The 9,763-nt window shown below is 42.4% G+C and overlaps 1 pseudogene; it reads right to left on the bottom strand.

The window, feature by feature from the left end:
- Positions 1 to 1,893: 1,893 nt before the first annotated feature.
- Positions 1,894 to 4,928, bottom strand: LOC103733751 (annotated as a pseudogene).
- Between the last annotated feature and the right edge of the window lie 4,835 nt (positions 4,929 to 9,763).

Genomic DNA, 9,763 nt, shown 5'->3' with positions numbered 1-9,763 from the left:
GCTTGGATCTCAGGGCAGCAACATTTACTATGGAAGAACAAAGCATTTCAGTGTTTTAACACCCAAGTGTGGAGCACACCAGGTGAGGACAGCTCCATATTCACATTTCATTCCAAACTTACGTGTGCCTGTCTTTCAGGATGAATGCTTAGGTGTGGAATTGCTAGGTGAGAGGTTATGTACACTTGCAGTCTGTCCTCTTGGCGACTGAGCCAGTTCCATCCTCACTGGCAAAATATGGAAATGGTTGTTCTTTGCCAGTGTGGTGTGTTAGTGAGCTCCTTAGTGTCTTTGCTCATCTCATCATGAAGGAATGACACCCCAATGTGGCCTTAATTTTCATTTCTCTTATTATTGTTGGGTTGGTTGTCTTTTAATGTGTCTGACAGTCATTTATAATCTCTTTATGTGTCATTATTATTCCCATTATGATCAAACGTCTTTATATGCTTATCTCTGTTATTGCCTTCATATGCTTTACTCGCTTCTCTTCTATGTTCATGTATTTGTTATTTTACCTATACAGATTCTTGAGCACCTAGGGCAAGTGTGCTGATATTCTAGGGCTAGAGACACAGATTAAAAACAGTAGCAGTACCACTTACATTCAAGGATCTTGTAGGCTAAGAAAGAGACAGATAAGGAAACACATAGCAGTTGAAATAAATAATTAGAAGAGCTGTGGGAGGAAAGGGAGGCATGCTCTGGGAGCGTGGCAGGGAGGGGAGGTAACATCCATGTGGGCTGTGTCTGATTAGGGAATTCTGAAAAATGTGTTAAAAGTCTTTGAGTGGTATGTACTTAACAAATGCTTGCTCTGTGTATTCAGACCAGTTGGCTCTTCCATCTCAGAGTCATCTGTAAGGAGCCGGATCACACCTTTCATTACATCTGATCCTGCTCCACAGACAGGCTTATTCCTGGCCCTGAAACAACCAAAGGAACAATTTAAACACATCAACACCATTGGACTTTTAAACCCTTGCCTTTCTTTCTTTCTTTTCCTTAACATTTATTTAATTCCAAAAAAGAAGATAGCTAAAGCCATTTCCTGTAGGAATAAAGACAAAGATTGGGAAAGAGTCTCAGTTCTCAAGAAGCCACAGGTGTCCCAGGCAAAAACCTAAGAGCCAGAAGTGCTCAATAAGCAGAGATGGGATACTAATCTAGTTCCAGACTGCTGTCTACAAAACATGACTCATAACCGTGAAGCTCCTCATAACCGTGAAGCTCCCCCTCCCTTCATCTCACTTTGGTCTGCATTTTATCTGTGTTCCCCCATAGCTTTCTTGCTTCACAAATGAAAACCCTGCATCCCAAAACCATTCTGCAAGTAGTTTTGCACAGATACTTCACCCCAGTGCCTGTCTGGAACTCACCCAAGGTCACTGAATAACTTGATGGTAACTGCTTTAAACTTTAAGGAAGAAGGAGGTGGGTAGAGCCAGAGAACAGAGGGAATGGGAAGGGTAAGCACTTTGCAAGGCTGGCTTGTTGGTAGTTGAGTACAAGCTAAGACAGTGGCGGACTGGCTTGACCCAGGAAACCCTGTGAATTGTGCTTTTCTATGCAGGAAGTAGAGTAGACAGAAGCTGGTAGGGGAAATGAGACTTGATTATGTTATTCTTGTACTGTGGATTTTGCTGATGTAAAACAGAATATCCTGTAAACCTGATATCTATATATATATAAATAATGAACATCAACACAGTAAAATATTCGATGAAAAATCAAACTATCAAGAGTAACTTTTCCAGCCCAATCAGCCTCATTTTACCCATTGGAGTGGAGTGGCTAGAACAACAGTATGGCTTCTGGAGGTGCCCAGAAAGCGAGGTATCTGATTGGACAGCAGGTGCTGAAGATTCAAATCTGCATAAATGGGCCAGAGGCTTAGCCAAACCAAAGCAGGAACACTGAGGCACTGATTTGGGCCAGAGGAGCAGGGTACAAAACTTGAATCCCGCCAAGTGGTTGAGTACATGCTGTGACCTGTTCCTGCTTTGCCAGCGGAGCAGGTGCCGGCTGGGTCAGCTCCTCCATGGTCAGGCCTGTCATGGTGGCACGTGCTGTCTTGATTTGCTGAAGAATGTTGGCCATGTGGGCCTTATTGCACTGTGGGAAGCGAGTCAGAAGCTCTTCCAGCATCTTTTCCAGTTCATCTACTGATTGGAGCTGAGGCGGTTCAATAAAAGTCTTAACACCACCGAGGCCTGGGGGAGGTGGAAGGGAGGCAGTGGGTGTGGGTCCTAGGGGCTGACCAGGGAACCTGAGCCAGGGCTAGTTTTCCTGTGTGAACCAGAAAGAGGTGGGAAAGGCTGGTTGAACTGGGAAAGGGCAGGTTCTAAGACTGGTAAAGACCAGAGTAGGAATCCGCACTGGGCATAACCATGGCCATTGCCATGTACCCAATAGAGATGGGTGTCTGAGGGGCCAGTGAGGAACTGGGTCGAAATACTTGAAGCATAAAATTGGCCCCTGAGGGGGGTGGAGGCAAAGTGGGGCTGAGGATTTGAGGAGGGCTGCTCGGCCTGGCTTCATTTGTCACTAGCTGGGTGTGTCTCTTACATTGGTCCTGAACATTCTTTTTCATTGTCCTAATTCCATCAAGCTCTGTCTCCCACTCCTGTTAGGAATGGACTGTCTTTAGTGTTGGAGGCGTTGACTGGAGCAAAGTAAAGTGTGACCGTGTGTCTTCTAATTTTAATGCCAGCAACTCTTCCTGGTACCCTACTGAGAAGATAGGCACTCTATGTCCTTCTAGGCCCTCTATGTCTCTTCCATAATATTCTGATTTATTTTGCCATCCTGGTTCTTGGGTCTGTCAAGTTCTAGCTCTAACACTTCTCTTCAGCCCTTCTCACAAACTTCTTACACTTGGCTTTCAGATCCTGCTCCTTTGGCAAAGACTCCTTCTTCCCTTTCTCTGTCTTCTTGGTTTCTTCCTGCTGTGTGGTCTCATCCTGACGAGGCTTTGCTATCTCCTGGCAGTTCCTCACTTCTTTCTTCCTTTGCTGAAGTAGCTTTAGTTGCACTTGAAGCTGATTTTCCACCTGCCTCTGTGTGTCCCTGGCTTCTTGGTAATGCCCCTTCAACAGGACTCTGTCATCATTTTGCCAAGATTTTTTTCAATATCATAATGTGCATTTACTTCTGAATCCACTGTCTTAGTCTATAACAATGTTCTAGAAAGCTTCGAGAAAGAGCTATCCTGATCATCATCCTGATCCACTGTGACTCCTTCAGTCCCATTGACTGGATGCCCTGCAGGTGGGAAATCCAAACTCTGTCCCTGTCACCCTTTAGGATACAGCCTGGTGGGGATTTCTCTTCAGAGAAATTCCTAGAGCCAAGTTGTTTAGGGTGCTCCCTATCTTAAGAGATGGAGTGACTGGATGGAGGCTCTCCCAGAAGCATTGTTCCCCTCCTTTCCTGTTGTGTTGGCCAAGTCATTCAAATGAGACTTGAGACCCACTACTAGAAAAGTAATGCACTGTGACTATGAAGTTTTCTCCCAAAACCTCCTGGTGCACTGCTGGAGTGTCACCTGCTAATGAACTGGGGTTCTGTCCTGGGTATTCCAAATGGACATTTCTGTTAATTCTCCTTGGTTAGCATTTGACTATTTATACTCAGGTGAGTTTTGCTCCTGTGTAGGGTCGTTGGGGCTCAGACCATCTGGGAAAGCTTCATCTGTCCTGGAAGTATATAACTAGAAGAGAATTCTGAAGGGCTGGGGGCATTGGCCCCAATGCCAGCTACCTCAGAGGTGCCATCTGTGCTCTGAGAAGGTGGGGGTGGAGTGGGGGCGGTGCCTTTCTGATAAATAGCTTTATTTTTCTTAAAGTGAGATAGCTTACCATTGGGCTGTCAGCTACATTTCCTAAAGAGATAGAGACCTTTCCAAATATAAAATAGGCCATCTCCAAAATGTGGTCCTTTGTTTTACCTATTAATAATCTTTTATCAACTTTTGTGTTTAAATGCAGGTTGGATGCGGTATAGCACTTAAGCCCAACAACGACCTTCATCTTCCTATTATGTCTTTTATTGAGTACCTGCCTGGAATATTTCACGACCAATTAACCCATATAGCAGCACATGGCATAAAATGGGTCATCCTGTTTTGTTTTGTTTTTTCTTTAAAAAAAAAAAGTTGAATGTAGTTCGGACAATTGATTCCAGCTGGGGCTGGAACAACAGCCCTGGTAGAACAAAAGTCCTAAGTAGCTAGCATTTCCTCTCCGTGTGGTTCACAAGTACAGCTGATTCTGTGACATGGTGCATGTCGTAAATTCTCAAAGCAGGCTGGGCTTTAGCTACCAGGTCAAGAGTTATTGCTTTAGCTCTTGGCAATGCCAAACAAAATAATTTCACCATCCTTCCAGGAAGAGTTGTCTGAATTAATGAGTGGGGCTGGCTATATAATTTATGAGTCTCCACACAAGTAGAAACTATGAGACCTCTTATTAAAAATTATTGAGAATTTCCAAATTAAAAATGTGTGTGCACATTCCTCAGATGCTGTCCATCTTTTTGAGACAGGGTCTCTCACTGGCCTGGAGCCCATTGAGTAAGCAGCAAACCTCAGTAATCTGTCTGTCTCTGCCTCCCCAGAGCTGGGATTACAGACATGTGATATATACCAGGCCTTTCTTATGTGAGCTCTGGGAAAAAAACTCAAGCCCTTTTGCTAGCAAGGTGAATGAGTATGTCCTCCATAGGCTCTAAGTATTTGGACATTTTGTATCCAGTTGGTGGTGCTGTTTTGGGAGGTTTTAAGAGGTGCGGCCTTGCTGGAGGAAGCATGTCACTCGGGTGGGCTTAGAGAGTTCTGAAGCTTTAGATTTCCAGTCTCTCTCTGCTTCCTGTGCCTGCTTGAAGACGTCATCACCAGACTTTCTGCTCTTGCCACCTCCTTCTGCCATGTCTCCCCCACCATTATGGACTCCAACACTCTGAACCTAAGCCAGATAAACCCTTCTTTTGATAAGTTGCCTTGGTCACAGTATTTTATCACAGCAACAGAAAGTTGACTAATGTACAAAGTAAGCACTTTACAGCTTGAGTCCAGATCTCCAGCACCTATATAAAACCCAGGGGTAGTGGTATACATCTATAATTCAAGTACTAGGGAGGAGACTGGAGTATCCTTAGGGTTTGTTGGGCAGCCAGTCTAGCTTAATCAACAAACCAGGTTCAGGGAGAGATTCTGTCTCCAAAAATAAGATAGAGAACCATCATTAACCTTTGGAGGCACTTGTAAGACTGAGAAACCTAGACCAGGGTTCGCACCCTTTCTGAAAGCAGTTTGCTAAGTTTCCTATAGCATCTTACAGACATGTTCACTCTGACTTAGTAAATTCATCTCTAAAATTGAAACCTGATGTAAGCAAACATTTATCTACAAAGGATAATAAATGACATATCACACAACTGAGGAAAGTTAGAAACAAACTGAATATTACCAGTAAGGGGTTGGTTGAATGAGGGTGCGTTTTTATGAACTGGATGTACTGCCATTACATTATGCCATATATGTAATGACAGGTTTAGTGATACTAAGATATGCCTGATAAATTAGGAAGGTGAGTAAAGAGCCTCCTGCCTCGCCACTGAGAGTCATTTGTTGAAGGGGTTGACAGAGAAAGGTGGGCAGCCAAATTTTGGTCTATAGATGTTTCCGTGAGGCTTGCAAGCTAAGAATTTTGGCATTCCCAAAGGGTTGTAAATTATTATAGAGATTATATGTGGTCTAAAAAACCTACAATATTGAATTTCACCTTCTAGAGAAAGTTTTTGATCTACAACCTAAATGATGGAGAAACTTACTGTAAACATGTCACGTGTGCAGCTGTTTCATTGTGAACACACATGACAATGGAAGGAACAGTCTTCTAGTGTTTGAAATCTTTGATCTGAAGATGCTGCTCATATCATTAATGAACAAGTGGATTTCTAATATCTGTAGTGGTGTCAGAACTGAGAGATGGTTCAGTTTACATACATGAAATAACATGTGTGAGAGCAAGAGTTAACAGTAGATAATATGTACAATTTCAGGACATAACTATACTGGGGAAATAATTAGTGGATTGGGATGTAATTCCGTTTGCCAAATTGTGCTGAACTATAACCATCAGTTACCTACCAATATAAGAGATCAAGAAAAATGCAATGCAGATATTCACAATAGATTAGATTGTTAAATAGAATTTACAATAGCCCCAGATTACAATAGTAAGTTACTATTGTTTATAAAGCAAGTATTAAATATATGCTGTAAATACAAAATATAAAGTATGTGTGTGTGTTTGTATGCTTGTGTGTGTGTGCACATCCATCTTTCTGAGAGATGGCTGTTAATCATTTACCAACACAACACTGCCCCAACCTCCTGTCCTACCCCAAAGATGTCATTAGTCTTAATACTCATTATTAAAGACTATTTACTTTTATTTTTGTGTGTTAGTGTTCTCCCTGCATGCATGTATGAGTACCACATATGAGTACCACCTGGTACCCTTGGAGGCCAGAAGAGAGTGTTGGATCCTCTGGAACTGTAGTCACAGATGACTGTGGACTGCCATGTGGGTGCTGGGAACCAAACCTGGGTCCTCTGCAAGAGCAGCACATGCTCTTACCACTGAGCCATCTTTCCAACCCCCACACTCATACTTTAAAAATGCTTCTCTGCCTTTTCTATATTTCATGGAATTTTTCAAGCTGCCTCCAGCCTCAGACTAATTGCTGCTGCTTTTCTTTTATGCCAAAATGAATTCTTCTTGCCTCTTCAATGTCTTTCACTTAATGTCCTTCAGATCTTAGCTAAAATCTGATTTCCCTCGGGGAAGACCTTCCTAACTTCTCTGACACGGTTGGTGAATTAATCGAGTTTGTATTACTGGAAAAAATCCCTGAGAAAATAAAAGGAGGGAATTTTGACTTTGGCTCACAGTTTCTGTGAGGCGGTTCATTTCATATCTGGCTGGTTCCATTTCTGTGGGTCTGAGAAGAGACAGAACAGCATGGTGAAGGAGGCATGAGGAACAGGGATGCTCACTTCATGGCAGCCAGGTGTGGGGAATGTCCAAGGAATGATATACCCTTCAAAGTCTGCTCCTACTGTGTACTTCCTCCGATGAGGCCCCACCACCTATGAATCCATTCAGCTAGGAACTCATTACTGGATTAATTTACTGATAAAGTTAGCTCTTTCATGATCCAGTCAGTTCTCCAAATCTCCATAGCTTAACCAAACCTTTAACACATGATCCTTTTGGGGGAGTACTTCATATGTAAGCCCTAACAGTTAGGTCTGCTTAATAAACACCACCACAGTGTGTTTTTCCTAGCCTTCTCCTTCATAATATGCTACCATGAGAAACTTATACATCGCCTGTGTCATTTTTGTTTGTTTGCACCCTGAATCTGGTTGTCAGTTGTGGAAAGCAGAGACCATGCTGTTTCGCTCGTTGCTGAAATGGCAGTGGTTAATTGACTGCATGGAAAACATCAAGAGCTCAATAAATGCTTGTTCTTTCCTCCTGTTTCCATCTATACTGGGTAGAGGTGTTCCTATAAGGAACACAGTTTCTGTTTGTCATGATTAATAGGGAGTATTTTATGACATCCTGGACTTTTCCGTGCCATCATATCACACAGATAGATGTCATCAGTTCTTTGAGTAATTAGATTTGTTGTGATTATTGCTATTACTCGCCTAGTGCCTCCCTTCCTCATTGGATGGAGAGCTTCCAGAGTTAGGCTCTGGGATCTCCTACTTAGCACATTGCTTCAGACAGCTAGTGATCAAGAGCTCAGCAGTAAACAAAACAGATGTATCTGTTCCTGTTCTGTGTGGTGAGACAGATATTAAGTTAGTAAATACATACCAAGTATTGTGAAGAAAAATAAAGGAAGATAAGATGGAGAGGGAACTGGGGAGAAACATGCCATTGTATTTAGTGTGACTAGGGATGTCCTCTCAGATGAAGTAAGTAGAAAAGGCTGTGGAACAGGTAATGATGAGACCCTGAGAAGTGAGCGTGCTTTATGCATTCAGTGAACGGAAGGAGGACATGTGGCTGAAGCAAGTGATAGAAGAGATTAGGGAGATGGTGGGATGAAGTGGATTGTGGGTCATGAAGCTCTTGCAGATTGAAGAGAAGTTTGACCATTGCTCTGAGGGAGATGAAAATCTTCAATGAGCTGGTTTTTTTTAATTAAAAAAATTGTATTGAGAATTTTGTACACGCATATAAGGTGTTTTGATCAAATCTATGCCCACTCCATCCCCTTCAACACCTCCCTTATCTCCCCATTACTTTTTTCTGACAACTTAGTGTTTGTTCTCTGTGCCCTTGGAATGCTGGCTCTGCTGGGCTTCGAGAGCTTAATTCCTCGCCTCTGGTTCAGGGACAGGGCTTCCAGAACACTGTGAATAGGGATTTCTGCCAACACGGTCTTCAGAGTCTTCTCCAGCACCGGACTCCAGGCTGGATAATTCTACCTAGTCAGTAGAGGAATTCTTGTAGGTTGATGCATGGCTGTATCAGCTCGCTCTTTCTCTCTTTTTTTCCCCTTCATTTATTATTTTTTAATGGGGCTTTTTGCTATTCTAACATTCCCCCTTCTGAAGAGGTAACCCTAGGGATTAGATAAGAGCTCCTAAATACCTTTGACATTTTTGGTATTTAGAACATAGTATGTTGCTAAACGGCCTAAGGACATTTTGACTTTTAGCCAAGAAACTGGCTACTTTTCTTTGGGGTCTTTTTACCCTAACTGCCTAGGCAATTCCTACCTCCTATTCTTTTTTTTTTTTGATTTTTACAAAAACTTTATTGAGAATTTCATAGTGCATATAAGGAATTTTGATCAAATCCATGCCCACTCCCTCTCTTCCAACACCTCCCATATCTCCCCATCACTTTTTCTTGTTTTTCCTTCTTTCATTTATTTACTTTTATTGGGCTTTTGAGTACTCTAACATTCTCCCCTCTGAAGAGGTAACCCTAAAATCTTTTAAGGATTAGATATAAGCTCCCAAATATTTTCAACATTTTTGGCCTTTGGGCTAAGAGGCCCAAGGATATTATTTAGCCCAGAAACTGGCTATTTTTCTTTGGGGTCTTTTTACCCTAACTGCCTAGCCAATTCCTACCTCTTATTCTTATCACGCCATCCTCTGAAGGGGTTACCCAAATTGCCAGTAGGGAATAGGGACACCAGCTGCTCTGGCTTCTTCCATGCTGTACAGGGACGCAGAGTGAGGCAATTGGAGTACCCCTTCAGTGGGTCTATCTAAAAAACTCCCAAATTGCATAACTCTTATCTCTAAGGAGAAAACAAAGTCCTTGAATCATGAATAGGAGATGTGAAGGAGAAGTAAAGACAAGAGTAATTAGCATTACAAGTTCTAGGCAGGGAACTAAAAGAAAGAACAGGGCAGTTCTCAAATGTTCATATGCGAGTCCATTGGAATTTCTTGACAAGGGCTTCCAAAAGCATCCCTCTATTGGGTTCTTCCTCATTTTTCTTTTGTCTTCCAAGGCTGGACTCTAGAGTGATGGATTCAGGATTTGCTTTCAGGCATTTTTATAGCTGATGGAGTAGTTAGAATCAGTCAGTTCTCTCTCAAAGGTTTCTAAATAAGGGGAGAAAACAAATTTATCCAGTATTTTAGAACAATAGCTGGTTGTCTACCTTAGCTACAGGTGGGCACTACAGTATTGGAGACCAAGATTTGAAGTCTTACATC

The sequence above is a fragment of the Nannospalax galili genome, unplaced genomic scaffold (genome assembly GCF_000622305.1).
Source record: "Nannospalax galili isolate Female #2095 unplaced genomic scaffold, S.galili_v1.0 scaffold415, whole genome shotgun sequence".
NCBI classification, from domain to species: domain Eukaryota; kingdom Metazoa; phylum Chordata; class Mammalia; order Rodentia; family Spalacidae; genus Nannospalax; species Nannospalax galili.
Note: the sequence above shows the minus strand (reverse complement) of the source record. Positions and strands in the feature narration are given on the sequence as shown.